A 15595-nucleotide genomic window follows, 5' to 3' on the forward strand; every position below is an offset into this window, starting at 1 on the left:
TGGCTTCAGCAATAAGATAAATGCATTGGTTTAACTGCAAAGGAAGGAGTGTAACTAGTGACGATTAAGAACCAGAGATTTCCGCGACTCGTTCATGCATGGTTTCGTCTCACTGTACAATTCTATCTTTTCCTTTCACAAGTTTCGTTTCCCTAAAAGTTACAACCGTTCCCTCCTGGACTCACACTTTAAAAGAGTTGCTCAAAGAGGAAAACAGTTTTCTCTCTAGTTACAGGGCTTCCAACTAGGGAAAGAGTCTGATTGGCTGGCCTGGGGAGCAGAGGGCTCTGATTGGCAGCTCCCACTGAGGTCGCCTGGTTGGAGTGGAGGTCCCAGTAGTTTCTGAAACATACATTCCTCTGTGAGGAGGAGACTCGGTGCTGTTGGTCTGTCTAAAGAAAGGACCTCTACCATAGGGTGTCTTGAAATTCTCTGTGTTAAAAACGTCTCCTGGTGGCTCAGGGATAAAGAATCTGCTTGCCAATGCAGGAGATGCCAGTTTGACCCCTGGGTCAGGAAGATCCTCTGGAGAAGCAAATGGCAACCCACTCCAATATTCTTGCCTGGGAAATCCCATGGACAGAGGAGCCTTGTGGGCTACAGTCCATGAAGTCGCAAAAGAGTTGGACACAACTTAGCAACAGAACAACAATAGGTGGATATTCTGGTCTTAGAGCATCAATTTAGCAAGGAGATGAAACCAGTCAATTCTAAAGGAAATCAACCTTGAATGTTCATTGGAAGGACTGATGCTGAAGCGAAAGCTCCAGTACTCTGGACACCTGATGCGAAGAGTCAACTCATTGGAAGACCCAAATGCTGGGAAAGCTTGAGGGCAAAAGAAGAATGGGAGACAGAGGATAAGATGGTTGGATGGCATCACTAATTCAATGAACATGAGCTGAGCAAACTTCAGAGATAGTGAAGGACAGGGAAGCCTGGCGTGCTGCAGTTCATGGGATCACAAAGAGTTGGACATGACTTAGGGGCTGAACAACAATAGAGGGGCACCTGATTCTTGTGGTAGAGCATCAGTTTATTACTATCTCTCCTTCAGGAAAAAAGACACATAAATTTGCAGAAAACACTAAAAAACATTTAAGAGTAGATAGCACAGGCAAGAATTGAGATGCTCTGATCCTCTAAGAAGGAAGCACAACAAAGGGTGCTTCACATTCCCCCCTGGCATTTTACTGAAAACACTTGCCACTTTTGACATAGAAGAATAGAATGCCAGCAGACAGCTACCAGCAGCTGGAGTTCTGGCCAAGACAGAGAAGTTCTAATAAACACCAGGAGGATCACCTTCTCAGAATAAGGACAAAACTGAAGTCGATCAGCAAGATGGAAATACATGAAGCTAAACACAGTCCTTATCAGAATTTAAGAGATTTCTTACACTCTATGCACGCTTGTGCGCTCTCTTCATCATGTCCGACTCTATATGATCCTGTGAACTGTAGCCTACTAAGGTCCTCTGTCCATGGGCTTCTCCAGGAAAGAATACTGGGGGGTGGGGGGGGGGGTTGCCGTGCCCTCTTCTAAGGGATCTTCCTGACCCAGAGATCAAATCCTCATCTCTCTTTCCTCGCCTGCGTTGGCAGGAAGGTTCTTTACTTCTAGCGCCAGCTGGGAAGCCCCACTTACACTCTATATACGCTATCAAGAAATGCAGGAGGGACACCATGGCGGCCTGAAGACGAGGTCGCAGGCATGGGGACCTAACCTGCCCGAGGACCTAAACCTGCCGTCATCACCAGAATCATCAAGGAGGTGCTCCCGGACGGTGTCAACATCTCCAAGGAGGCCCGGAGCGCCGTCTCCCGCGCCGCCAGCGTCTTCGTGCTGTACGCCACATCCTGTGCCAACAACTTCGCGATGGAAGGGAAACGCGAATGCCAGCCATGTGCTGTCAGCCATGGAGGAGATGGAGTTTCAGCGGTTCGTTACCCCGTTAAAAGAAGCTCTGGAAGCTTATAGGAGGGAGCAGAAAGGCAAGAAGGAAGCTTCAGAGCAAAAAAAGAAGGACAAAGACAAAAAAGCAGATTCGGAAGAGCAGGCCAAGAACAGGGATGAGGACAATGATGAGATGAGGAAAGGCTGGACGAAGAAGAACAGAGTGAAGAGGAGGGAGTGGACGACTGAGGAGGGTGGGGAGGCGCCGCTTGGAAGGAACCGGGCGAAAACCTGGGGCACGTTTGTGTGAAGCCTTTTCTGGCTGGGCAGAGTCGTCTTAGGCAGAAGAGCCTGAGAAGATTGAAATGAAAACTGAATTATCATCAGGATTATCATCAAAGCCAGGGCTTCCCAGACTCAGAGCATCTGAGTAGTAGAATCCTGTTTTGCTTAATCAGTCTCCAGGTTATAACTTTTTGGCAAGAGGGATTCTGAATGGCTAATTGGTCAGTCTGATCTCTTTTGTTTACAGACACATATAGTTAGGCAGTTGGTGATCCCCAGTTCCCTCCCTGCCCCCTAGAAAAGTAATAATAACTTCCATGCTTCCAACTGTGTCCCAGATCAGAGAGGCAGTTAAGGCTCAGGAAAAATTGGGGTTTGATCGCAGTCAACCTATTTGATTACACAGTATTTGGCAATACTAGCTTATTTCAAGTGATCAGAATGGCTTAGCTATAGGAAACTACTAAAAAGGTTGAAGAGAACAATGAAATCTGCTCTCTCTTCACTTGACAGTAACATTAATTGAATTTTGTTTTCTACAGACCCACTTGGCTTAGAGCCCTTCTATATTGCCGTAGGCATGTAACCTGCTTGGGAGGCTACCTTCTAGGCACATTGTTTTCAAATCCACAGAGTAGAATTAGTTAAGCAAGGTTGCCAAAGTCTTACTCTTATAAAACAGATGGTTCAGTTTTAAATGCACCTCACTGCCTGCCACTGTACAGCTTCAGGATTTGTCATCACCTCCTGGAAGGTATAAAATTCCAGGTTTTCGTGTGCCGTAGTCCATCTTCCAGATTTGTGACTATGGCTTTTCGTTTTTCCAATTCATGACAAGTTCCAAACTTTATTTCTTCTTGGTGCAGCTTTCTCCCTCTGTGCTTCTCACCACCTGTCTCTGTCCTGCTGCCTCTCCTCTGCTCCCCACTCCCACTTTCTCTGTCCCTCTCTTTTTTTTCACTTCTGCCAACCCAGGAACTTGGATGACCTGCAGTATCCCAGAGAATGGGTTCCTCTGAGTCCCTAGTTCTAATCTCATGTCTTAAAACTGATTTTGTAAACCTCTTTGACCCATGAGTGAAATCTGATGGTGCTCAGGAATTTAATTCCTCCCCTAACCCATCCCCTTCAACTGCTTCCAGGTATCTCTGTTGACCTTCCCAGGTGTTCTTCTCTTTCCATTTGGTGCTCTAAGCACTTTTTTATTGGTCTCTTTAAGTTGAGTGCTTGGAGGTTGAAAGGTAGTGAAGTGTGGTTTGACACTGTTGATTTGTTAAATGAGTACAGTGGAAAGTTTATAGATAATTGAGTGAAGAATATTGAAAAAATTATAATGCTATGTATAATAAAAAAACATTATTGTTAAAAGAAAAAAGAAATGAAGGAAGACCACACACACAATTCTTTCTTTAATTTTAGCAAGTTTATATATAGTTTATATATCATAAAATTCACCCATTTAAAATGTAGAGTTTCGTGGGTTTTCAGTACATTCACAAAGTTTTACAACCACCACCATAACTAATTTTAGACCATTTTCATCATCTCATCCCTTAAAAGTCTCTATCCCTATTACTGGTCACTATCCAACTCTCCCCCTTCCCCAGCTGCTGGAAACCACCAATTTATTTTTCTCTATGTATTTGCCTTTTCCAGACATTGCACATAAGTGGAATCATACAATATGTTGTCTTTTGTGACTGGATTATTTCACAACACCTACAGGTGGAATTTCAAGCTCATATGGTAACTTTATGTGTATCCTTTTGAAAAATAAAGCTATTTTTCAAGTGCTATACTATTTTACATCCCCATGAGCAAAGTATGAGGGTTTGAATTTCTTCCCAACCTAGCCAGCTGGTTCTGCTGTTTATCTTTTCTTATTGTAGCCATCCTAGTGTATGTGAATTGGTATCAATCCCATTGTGATTTTAACATGTATTCTTCTATGATATAGGCCAATGATACTTTCACCTGTCTATTATAATTTGCCTATTTCCATTGAAGAAATAATTATTAAAATCATTTGCTCATTTTAAACTGCTTTACATATTGCTGAACTCATTAGCTCTAATAATTTTATTGTGGAATCCTTAGAACTATCCATACATATAAATACAAAATTATATAATCAGCCAATAGAAATAGTCACACATCATCCCATCTTCCTTTCAAACTCAATGCCTCCTATTTCTTTTTCTTGCCTAATTGCATTGGCTAGAACATTCAGTGCGATGTTAAGTAGGAGAGGTGATAGCAGAAACACTAGTTCGGTTCTTTATCTTAGATGGAAAGCCTTCAGATTTTCCCCATTAAGTATACTGACTTTGGGGCTTCCCCAGAGGTCTTTTACCAGCTTAAGAAAGTCTCCTTTTTTCCTAGTTTGTTGAGTGTTTTATCATAAAAGCGTATTAGGGTTTTTTTTAAGTGATTTTATTGTATCTATTGACATGTTCATGTGGTTTTGTCCATTGTTCTATTGATATGATGTGTTGCATTGATTGATTTTCAGATGTTGAAACAACATTCTTATCCAATAACAAGTCCCACTTGGTCATGGTATATAATCATTTTATACGTTGCTTGATTTGGCTTGAAGGGTGTATAATCATCCTATATGCTTCTTGATTTGGCTTGCATATAATCATGTTATATGCTGTGTGTTCAGGAAATTGTATTATTTTTATTCATAAGTATACTGGTATGTTTTCTTTTATTGTGTTGTCTGTCTGGATTTGACATCAGAATAATACTAGTCTCACAGAATGAAAAGAGAAGTGTTCTCTTTTTCTACTTTTTTGGTAAGGTTTGTGAGGCTGATATTAAGTCTTAAAATGTTTGGCAAAACCAGCAATGAAGTCCTCTAGGCTGGGGTTTTCTTTGTTGTAGATTTTCATTTAGTGACTCAGTCGCTAAGTTTGGGATCAGTCTTTTCCAATTATCCATTTATTTTCAGCCAGTTTCACTAGTCTTTGTCTTTTTCGGAATCTGTGCATTTCATCTAAGTTGCCTACTTTGTTGCCATCTTTTGTTTATAGCATTTCTTAAATTCTTTTTACTTCTGTGAGGTCAGTAGTGATGGCAGATCTTTTATTCCTAATTTTAGTAACTTGAGTTTTCTCTCATATTTTCTTCCACTCTAACAGGTATGTCCAACATAAGCACATGTAGATGGGCACAAGAACTCATAGAAAAGACATGTGTAATGTCCCTCAATTTGGGTTTATGTGACATTTTCTCATGACAAATTGTGATGTGTGGTAAGAAATTGTGTAATAGATAGGAGTATTACAAATCAATAAAAATGAGCAAACTACCTTGACCTAAAACAACCAGAGTGAAACCACAGCATCATAATAAGAGAACAAAGTAAAATATAAAAAATACATCTGTGTGACTCCTTTTGTGTTAGATTAAAAACACGAAGTATTAATCCATCATGTTAGAAGTGCAATTTGTGATTCACCTATGGGAAGGAAGGCCTCCTCAACAACTATTTTGCCTTTTTACATTTCTAAATTCTCCAAGCCAGGCTTCAACAGTATGACAATCGTGAATTTCAAGATGTTCAAGCTAGATTTAGAAAAAGAAGAGGAACCAGAGATCAAATTGCCAGCATCCGTTGAATCATAGAAAAAGCAAGAGAATTCCAGAAAACCATCTACTTCTGCTTCATTGACGATGCTAAAGCCTGTGACTGTGTAGCTCACAACAAACTGTAGAACACTCTTAAAGAGACAGGAACACCAGACCACCTTACTTGCCTCCTGCGAAATCTGTGTGCAGGTCAGGAAGCAGCAGTTAGAACCAGACACAGAACAAGAGACTGGTTTCAAATTGAGAAAAGAATGCATCAAGGCTGTATATTATCACCCTGCTTGTTTAACTTATAGGCAGAGTACATCATGTGAAGTCTGAGGCTGAAACACAAACTGGAATCAAGATTGCCAGAGAAAATATCAATAACCTCAAATAAGCAGATGACACCACACTTATGGCAGAAAGTAAAGAGAAACTGAAGAGCCTCTTGATGAAAGGGAAAGAAGAGGGTGAAAAAGCAGGCTTAAAACTCAGCATTCAAAAACTAAGACCATGGCATTGGGTCCTTTCACTTCATGGAAAATAGATGAGGAAACAATGGAAACAGTGACAGAATTTATTTTCTTGGGCTCCAAAATCACTGCAGATGGTGACTGCAGTCGTGAAATTAAAAGATGCATTCTCCTTGGAAGAAAAGCTACGACCAAACTAGACGGCATATTTAAAAAGCAGAAACATTACTTTGCCAACAAAGGTCCATCTAGTCAGAGCTCTGGATTTTCCAGTGGTCATGTATGGATGTGAGTTCAGTTCAGTCACTCAGTCATGTCCGACTCTTTGTGACCTCATGAACTGTAGCAGGCCAGGCCTCCCTGTCCATCACCAACTCCCAGAGTTCACTCAAACCCATGTCCATTGAGTCGGTGATGCCATCCAACCATCTCATCCTCTGTCGTCCCCTTTGCCTCCTGCCTTCAATATTTCCCAGCATCAGGGTCTTTTCAAATGAGTCAGCTCTCCTCATCAGGTGTCCAAAGGATTGGAGTTTCAGCTACAACATCAGTCCCTCCAATGAACACCCAGACTGATCTCCTTTAGAATGGACTGGTTGGATCTCCTTGCAGTCCAAGGGACTCTTAAGAGTCTTCTCTATCACCACAGTTCAAAAACATCAATTCTTTGGTACTCAACTTTCTTTATAGTCCAAATCTCACATCCATACATGACCACTGGAAAAACCATAGCCTTGACTAGATGGACCTTTGTTGGCAAAGCAATGTTTCTGCTTTTTAATATGCTATCTATGTTGGTAATAACTTTCCTTCCAAGGAGTAAGCATCTTTTAATTTCATGGGTGCAATCACCATCTGCAGTGATTCTGAAGCCCAGAAAAATAAAGTCTGACACTGTTTCCACATCTACTTGCCATGAAGTGATGGGACTGGATACCATGATCTTAGTTTTCTGAATATTGAGCTTTAAGCCAACTTTTTGACTCTCCTCTTTCACTTTCATCAAGAGGTTCTTTAGTACTTCTTCACTTTCTGCCATAGTGGTGTCATCTGCATATCTGAGGTTGTTGATATTTCTCCCAGCAATCTTTATTCCAGCTTGTGTTTCCTCCAGCCCAGCATTTATCATGATGTACTCTGCATATAAGTTAAATAAGCAGGGTGACAATATACAGCCTTGCTGTACTCCTTTTCCTATTCGGAACCAGTCTGTTGTTCCATGTCCATTCTAACTGTTGCTTCCTAACCTGTATATAGGTTTCTCAAGAGGCAGGTCAGGTGGTCTGGTATTCCCATCTTTTTCTGAATTTTCCACAGTTTATTGTGATCCACACAGTCAAAGGCTTTGGCATAGTCAATAAAGCAGAAATAGATGTTTTTCTGGAACTCTCTTGCTTTTTGATGATCCATCAAATGTTGGCAATTTGATCTCTGATTGCTCTGCCATTTCTAAAACCAGCTTTGACATCTGGAAGTTCACAGTTCATGTATTGCTGAAGACTGGCTTGGAGAATTTTGAGCGTTACTTTACTAGCATGTGAGATGAGTGCAATTGTGTGGTAGTTTGAGCATTCTTTGGCATTGCCTTTCTTTGGAATTGGAATGAAAACTGACCTTTTCCAGTCCTGTGACCACTGCTGAGTTTTCCAAATTTGCTGGCATATTGAGTGTAGCACTTTCACAGCATCATATTTTAGAATTTGAAACAGCTTAACTGGAATTCCATCGCCTCCACTAGCTTTGTTTCTAGTGATGCTTCCTAAGGCCCAACTGACTTCACATTCCAGGATGTCTGGCTCTAGGTGAGTGGGAATGATCACACCTTCATGATTATCTGAGTCGTGAAGATCTTTTTTGTACAGTTCTTCTGTGTATTCTTGCCACCTCTTCTTAATATCTTCTGCTTCTGTTAGGTCCATATCATTTCTGTCCTTTATCGAGCCCATCTTTGCATGAAATGTTCCCTTGGTATCTCCAATTTTCTTGAAGAGATCTCTAGTCTTTCCCATTCTGTTGTTTTCCTCTATTTCTTTGTATTGATCGCTGAGGAAAGCTTTCTTATCTCTCCTTGCTATTCTTTGGAACTCTACATTCAAATGCATATATCTTTCCTTTTCTCCTTTGCTTTCCATTTCTTTTTCACAGCTATTTGTAAGGCCTCCTCGGACAGCAGTTTTGCTTTTTTGCATTTCTTTTGCTTGGGGATGGTCTTGCTCCCTGTCTCCTGTACAATGTCATAAATGTGAGAGTTGAACTATAAAGAAAGCTGAGCACTGAAGAATTGATGGTTTTGAACTGTGATGTTGGAGAAGACTCTTGAGAGTTCCTTGAACTACAAGGAGATCAAACCAGTCAATCCTAAAGGAAATCAGTCCTGAATATTCCTTGGAAGGACTGATGCTGGAGCTGAAACTCCAGTACTTTGGACAACTGATGCAAAGAGCTGACTCATTGGAAAAGTCCTTCATGCTGAAAAAGATTGAAGGCAAGAGAAGAAGGGAACAATAGAGGATGAGATGCTTGAATAGCATCACTGGCTCAATGGACATGATTTTGAGCAAGTTCCAGGAGTTGGTGTTGGACAGGGAAGCCTGGCATGCTGCAGTCCATGGGGTTGTAAAGAGTTGGACATGACTGAGCGACTAAAATGAACTGAATGGGGAGGAAAGGAGTGGGAGTCTACACAACATGAAGGGATCTGATATGAATAATATTTAATTTCAAGCCCTGGACAGAAGACACCTAGGTTTGTTCCCATGTGATGAGACATTCTGTATGTTTATGTTTTGTCACTATTTTGAGGGTCGGTTATCTGGCAATGGAAAACTATAACATTGTTAGTATGAATTCATAGTCTTAGAAATTTATCCCATAGCTCTTATCATATATATTATTATTGCAATATCGTCCCATAGGCAAACAATTCCAAACCTGGTTTTATGACATTGCTACTCTTGCTAGTTATTTCAAGAGCATATTAGGGTATTTCAAAGATCCTCAAAATTAAATTATATTAAATTTCTTTGAAATTCAAAAAGTATACAATATTATAGTTTTAGGAGACAATGAGACTATCACAAAATTCCACAAAGAATTTGAATTTCATGTCTTGAACAGTGGAATGCACTGCTTTAAAAGAATGGAATTCTTGTTCAAGCAAATATTGATGGAGTCAAATTTTCCAAGGTGATTTTATGGTACTAGCAACTTCTGTAAATGTTCTGGGATAAAATATTGAATTAGTATTATTATCCTTTCGTGTGTCATTAGATGTTTAATGAATGTTCCTTTACATCGATAACAATGGACACTGTTATCCTGGTAGACATATAAAAGAAACCATTATCTCACCGCTTTAATATCCTTCTTCACTTTAGTTCTCTTAAAATCCTTCTAGAAGAAAAATGTGTAGACCTCTTTTCATCCTTTATGCCTCTCCAGGGCTTACATTAGTGGCTAATTGCCGCATCTTGTTTTATCTGCTTTGGTCCACAGAGATCAAAGACCTTTCTGTGACTTCACTTCCATAATGCCAAGCATAAATTGCTATTTATTAGTAACATATATAATGAGCCAGCATTGTCAAGGGGAAATTTCTCTTAGATGGGAAAATTTGCATGAAAATAGGTGTTTGCCTTTTAGTTCTAGGGGATATGGCTACTCTTATCTGTGCCAGAGTTAAAATACAAAAACAACAAAATAAAAATGTGATTGGAAAATTAATGCACTAGCTAACACACAATATGCCCTGCTCTAACCCTCAATAAGCTACGGAGCCTCAGCTATCACAGTGAGTCTGATAAAAATAACATTGCTCTGATAGCAACGGGTCAGAGTAGCCTTCATGTAGAACCCACAGACTTGAGGGTTTTCTGAATTATGATATTCCTGGAAACTTTGTCATAAATTTCATTTTGTGGAATTCTGAAATATACTCCAATGAAACTTATGCAGACTTATGTTTTCCATATGTGTGTATGTCTCATTCGCTCTCACCTTACAGCTCTCCTGTTCATTGTAAAATGGAGTATTTTCTGGGAAATTGAGGTCTCTCTGGTTTGTCAGGATAGCTGACAAAAAAGCTGACAAGGTATTTCCACTAAACAGTGTATGACAGTCTAATGAAGTATGGCAATTTTTGTCACACATCAGTGACCTTACAAAAGTTACCCATTCCTCTTATAGAAACAAATTACATTCTGCTTGATATGCTTTCTAGTTTCTGAAACAGAAAAAAAAAAAATGAACACAGAGATCACTCACTGGCAGAGTCATTCCCACATTGTGCCATCTGCTACAATCCATTAATGCCCCTTGAGAGCTGTCATGACTGCAGTTTGTGTGGTGATCTGTGTGTGTGCATACGTGTGTGTGTTCATGGGAATGTGTGAGCCTGTTTGTGCCTGTCTCTGCTGTTATGCGTGTATGCACTTAATTCTATTTTAGAAGAAGAAGAGAAGAGGAATCTTTCCTCTTTTAATCTGGAAAAAACAAGCTGTATTTTCCAGTGGCCATGTATGGATGTGAGAGTTGGACTACAAAGAAAGCTGAGTGCTGAAGAACTGATGCTTTTGAACTGTGGTGTTGGAGAAGATTCTTGGGAGTCCCTTGGACTGCAAGGAGATCCAACCAGTCTCCTGTAGATCCATCCATCCTAAAGGAGATCAGTACTGGGTGTTCATTGGAAGGACTGATGTTGAAGCTGAAACTCCAATATTTTGGCCACCTGATGCGAAGAGCTAACTCATTGGAAAAGACCCTGATGCTGGGAAAGATTGAGGGCAGGAGGAGAAGGGGATGACAGAGGATGAGATGGTTGGGTGGCATCATCGACTCAATGGACATGAGTTTGAGTAAACTCCAGAACTGAACTGAGGCAAATATATATATTTAATATTCTTCATACTTTGTTCTATCTTTGGAAACAAAGAGAAGAAATGTAGGGTTTTTATAATCACTTTTTTCTTTCTTTTTTGGTAGCACCATGTGGCTTGTGGGATCTTAGTTCCCCCAGTTAGTTCAGTGAGTTCAGTCTCTCAGTCGTGTCCAACTGTTTGCAAGCCCGTGGACTGCAGCACGCCTGGCCTCCCTGTCCATCACCAACTCCTGGAGCTTGTTCAAACTCATGTCCATTGAGTCAGTGATGCCATCCAACCATCTCATCCTCTGTCATCCCATTCTCTTCCTGCCTTCAATCTTTCCCAGCATCAGGGTCTTTTCTAATGAGTCAGCTCTTTGCATCAGGTATCCAAAGTATTGGAGTCTCAGCTTCAGCATCAGTCCTTCCAACGAACACTCAGGACTGATTTCCTTTAGGATGGACTGGTTGGATCTCCTTGCTGTCTAAAAGACTCTTAATTCCCACCCCAGGTATCAAACCTACAGCTTCGGCATTAGACAGTGGATTCTTAACATCTGGACCGCCAGGGAAGTCCCAAGAAGGGTAGGATATTTCTGGTGGCATTTTCTGAAAAAGACAGTGCAATCGTGATTTCTACAACTCACTGATCCATGGCTGCTTGCTCACCACTTTCAATAGAAACTTAATGTTTTTTGCTTTTCTTCTCTGCTTGTGTCTTTCAGTTCAGTTCAGTCACTCAGTCGTGTCTGACTCTTTGCTGTCTCTACTTCTGTGAATTTTCATACCGGTGAAGTCATAAAAGGAAAGAAAAATTGCGCATGAATATAGTGTACCCCTTTGCTGAATTTCTTTAGTTTTTATTCCAGCTCTCTGTGCTCTGAATACAAGTCACCCATCCACGTGAAATGACTCCTCTGTCTGCTCAATCTTCTGTAGATAAGACTGAGTGCCTTGCCATACATCTAATATCAGAGCTCTAGTGTGGAGTCCAGATGGCCTGGGTGTGTCCCAGCATGGGAAATAGTGAGGGTGCTTTTGTTTTGTTTTGTTTCTGTTATTGCCATTTTAGTATAATGGGATCCAAATAGAAAATGGGGGCAAACAGCAAATTCCCACTGGCTATCAACTTTATCTGTGGCTCAGATCATGAACTCCTTGATACCAAATTCAGACTCAAATTGAAGAAAGTAGGGAAAACCACTAAACCATTCAGGTATGACCTAAATCAAATCCCTTATGATTATACAGTGGAAGTGAGAAATAGATTTAAGGGCCTAGATCTGATAGATAGAGTGCCTGATGAACTATGGCAGGAGGTTTGTGACATTGTACAGGAGACAGGGATCAAGACCATCCCCATGGAAAAGAAGTGCAAAAAAGCAAAATGGCTGTCTGGGGAGGCCTTACAAATAGCTGTGAAAAGAAGAGAGGCAAAAAGCAAAGGAAAAAAGGAAAGACATAAGCATCTGAATGCAGAGTTCCAAAGAATAGCAAGGAAGGATAAGAAAGCTTTCCTCTGCGATCAATGCAAAGAAATAGAGGAAAACAACAGAATGATAAAGACCAGAGATCTCTTCATGAAAATTAGGGATCCCAAGGGAACATTTCATGCTCGATAAAGGACAGAATGGTATGGAATATCTCCTAACAGAAGCAGAAGATATTAAGAAGAGGTGGCAAGAATATACAGAAGAATTGTGCAAAAAAGATCTTCACAACCCAGATAATCATGATGGTATGATCACTCACTTAGAACCAGACATCCTGGAATGTGAAGTCAAGTGGGCCTTAGAAAGCATCACTACAAACAAAGCTAGTGGAGGGGTGATGGAATTCCAGTTGAGCTATTTCAAATTCTAAAATATGATGCTGTGAAAGTGCTACACTCAATATGCCAGCAAATTTGGAAAACACAGTAGTGGCTGCAGGACTGGAAAAGGTCAGTTTTCATCCCAATTCCAAAGAAAGGCAATGCCAAAGAATGCTCAAACTACTGCACAATTGCACTCATCTCACACGCTAGTAAAGTAATGTTCAAAATTCTCCAAGCCAGGCTTGAGCAATACATGAACTGTGAAATTCCAGATGTTCAAGCTGGTTTTAGAAAAGGCAGAGGAACCAGAGATCAAATTGTCAACATCTGCTGGATCATGGAAAAAGCAAGAGTGTTTCAGAAAAACATCTATTTCTGCTTTACTGACTGTGCCAAAGACTTTGACTGTGTGGATCACAATAAACTGTGAAAAATTCAGAAAAAGATGGGAATACCAGACCACCTGACCTGATCTTGAGAAACCTATATACAGGTCAGGAAGTAACAGTTAGACCTGGACATGGAACAACAGACTGGTTCCAAATAGGAAAAGGAGTATGTCAAGGGTGCATATTGTTACCCTGCTTGTTTAACTTGTATGCAGAGTACATCATGAGACATGCTGGACTGGAAGAAACACAAGCTGGAATCAAGATTGCCAGGAGAAATATCAATAACTTCACATATGCAGATGACAGCACCCTTATGGCAGAAAGTTAAGAACTAAAAAGCCTCTTGATGAAAGTGAAAGAGGAGAGTGAAAAAGTTGGCCTAAAGCTCAACATTCAGAAAACGAAGATCATGGCATCCAGTCCCATCACTTCATGAGAAATAGAGGAGAAACAGTCAAACAGTATCAGACTTTATTTTTGGGGGGCTCCAAAATCACTGCAGATGGTGATTGCAGCCATGAAATTAAAAGACACTTACTCCTTGGAAGGAAAGTTATGACCAAGCTAGACAGCATATTGAAAAGCAGAGATATTACTTTGCCAACAAAGGACTGTCTAGTCAAGGCTGTGGTTTTTCCAGTGGTCATGTATGGATGTGAAAGTTGGACTGTGAAGAAAGCAGAGTGCCGAAGAATTGATGCTTTTGAACTGCGGTGTTGGAGAAGACTCTCGAGAGTCCCTTGGACTGCAAGGAGATCCAACCAGTCCAGTCTAAAGGAGACCAGTCCTGGGTGTTCATTGGAAGGACTGATGCTGAGGCTGAAACTCCAATACTTTGGCCACCTCACGCAAAGAGTTGACTCATTGGAAAAGATTCTGATGCTGGGAGGGATTGGGGGCAGGAGGAGAAGGCGACGACAGAGGATGAGATGGCTGGATGGCATCACCAACTCAATGCACATGAGTTTGGGTGGATTCTGGGAGTTGGTAATGGACAGAGAGGCCTGGCGTGCTGCAATCCATGGGGTCGCAAAGAGTCGGACACGACTGAGCGACTGAACTGAACTGAACTGAGTTAGAAGTAATTGGAAATTTGTTTTATGTGATGACATATTTATCAGCCCTTTTCCCCAGCTGATATTATTGTTGTTCCTTTCTTTTTTTTTTTTTGCCTGTTTAATTAAAAGGCAAAAATGGTTGAAATAATAAGAAGAAGAATACATTGATATAAATCCTGGGCTCCTCAATTGAAACTTCAGAAACAGTCCTCCGGATTCTTTCTTTACTAAAGAGCTTTTAAATTTCAGTAGCTCTTTTATGAATTAATATTTTTAGAACTTGACACTTCTGAGCAAGCTAGACTTTCCAGCTACCACCAAAAACATAAAGTCGGAGTCTAGAAAGCAGCGTTCAGTACAGAATCTGTGAAAAGAATAACACACGCATGACGACAAGGAATCGCCCAAAGCCAAAGGCTCCGTTTTGCAGCTGGGACTCACTTTTGCAACTGAATTTTCTCAGCAAACTCAGCAGCATCCACGCTGCCTACAGAGAATTTCTGGAGTCAGAGAGAAAACAAGTCTGCAGGGGAAGAAACTCAAACTCCAGGGTGAAACCTTACGCTGTTTGAAGGCACTTCAGCTTCAGGCTTGCTCTGAGTGGAGGCGCGGGGATGAGATAAGGAGGACGATGCATTCGGCCCTTAAACTGGTGAGATTTTCATCGCTAATCTCGGTGGGTGATGGCTCTGAGCCTCTCACCGGAAGGCTGCATGTGTGTAGGCTGAGAAGTTTGTGGTCATCTGGCAGGTGAGGGAGATGAAAAGAACATTTCTGAATTTAAAGGCAGGCTGCCATGCCAACGCTTGAGCAACAGTCACCTCCTCTGCTCCTGACCTTTCCAAGGCTGTGACTAGATTTAACTACAGAGTGGGAGCCACAGAGATAGAGAGATGAAGAGAGACACTGAGAGACCTAAGCACTCCACTGACTCTCAATCTGTAAGAAATTTCTTTCCCTACAGAGTCAGCTGGGGAAAACCCTTTCTAAACTGCAGGCCTAGAATAGGTGTTAATTCAGCCTGCAAATATTTATGAGCGCTTCATATACTGGCCACCTACCCCTGTGGAGATCACAACTCTTCATAACAATAGAGTTTTCCAGAGTATTCAGAAGGAATTTCCATTGTCAGTCATGCCATCTTTTTTCCTACGCTTATTAAATTCATATGATTGCTGTATCTAATTCTACTTAATATCTATATTGACAAATATGATATGAGAAATTTAGAAGTGAAA

General features: G+C 40.9%; 1 pseudogene; it reads left to right on the forward strand.

Annotated features, from left to right (window-relative positions):
- On the forward strand, positions 1670-2145 carry LOC102173091 (annotated as a pseudogene).

Source organism: Capra hircus, chromosome 9, assembly GCF_001704415.2.
Source record: "Capra hircus breed San Clemente chromosome 9, ASM170441v1, whole genome shotgun sequence".
NCBI classification, from domain to species: domain Eukaryota; kingdom Metazoa; phylum Chordata; class Mammalia; order Artiodactyla; family Bovidae; genus Capra; species Capra hircus.